Here is an 852-nt window from a genome sequence, read left to right as displayed (position 1 = left end):
CATCTTAAAACCATACATCTATAACCTAGTATGAAATGTTGCTGCAAATGTGTGTATCTTACCTACATTATGATAACACATCATAGATCTAGAGTGTGCTGTTTCTCAGGCATATCATTCACATGAACTTTTAATCATTCAAGAAAATGAGTGGCTGGAGAAGACATACCCAATACTCCCTTGTGGAGTTCAATCCATGGTAGTGACAGGATTCTTTTGAAATGTTTTGTTTGATGTCTACATTAGAGGGAAATACAGAGTAACTACAGAATTGTGGATTTTAAAAGTTGCTGAATATTTTTAATAGTATGTTCCATGAAGTATGTGATTGATTTCTAAATTTTAAGGCAAAATATTGTGAACTCAGTTGTTGACAAAATATTACCATTTAATGTCATCTACTATATCTAAAGACTTCCCTGGTGGCTCAGATGGTACAGCGTCTGCCTACAATGCAGGAGACCCGGGTTCAATCCCTGGGTTGGGAAGATCTCCTGGAGAAGGAAATGGCAACCCACTCCAATATTCTTGCTTGGAAAATCCCATGGATGGAGGAGCCTAGTGGGCTACAGTCCATGGGGTCACAAAGAGTTGGACATGACTGAGCGACTTCACTATATCTAAAAGCCACTGGAGTTGAATTAGACTGTGACTTTGAGGAAAAAAGAATTGGAATGATGAACTCTTGAGAACTGGTGTCTGTTTATATAGGATAACTTTCTGTTAAACAGAAAATGTTTAGTTACCCATTTATGGCAATCATTTCTCAATAATTTTTTAAATAAATGGTTTGACTAAAATTTTAGAATAATGTTTAGGAATATTAAGTTCAGTGCTTTTCCTACATGTCCA

At 36.2% G+C, this 852-nt stretch overlaps 1 non-coding gene across 1 annotated transcript; it reads left to right on the top strand.

The window, feature by feature from the left end:
* The first annotated feature begins 416 nt into the window (after positions 1 to 416).
* On the top strand, positions 417 to 488 carry TRNAC-ACA (transfer RNA cysteine (anticodon ACA)). The gene has a single exon. It is a non-coding gene; the product is annotated as a tRNA-Cys (tRNA).
* Positions 489 to 852: the final 364 nt, after the last annotated feature.

Source organism: Muntiacus reevesi, chromosome X (genome assembly GCF_963930625.1).
Source record: "Muntiacus reevesi chromosome X, mMunRee1.1, whole genome shotgun sequence".
In the NCBI taxonomy this organism is placed as follows: Eukaryota; Metazoa; Chordata; class Mammalia; order Artiodactyla; family Cervidae; genus Muntiacus; species Muntiacus reevesi.
Note: the sequence above shows the minus strand (reverse complement) of the source record. Positions and strands in the feature narration are given on the sequence as shown.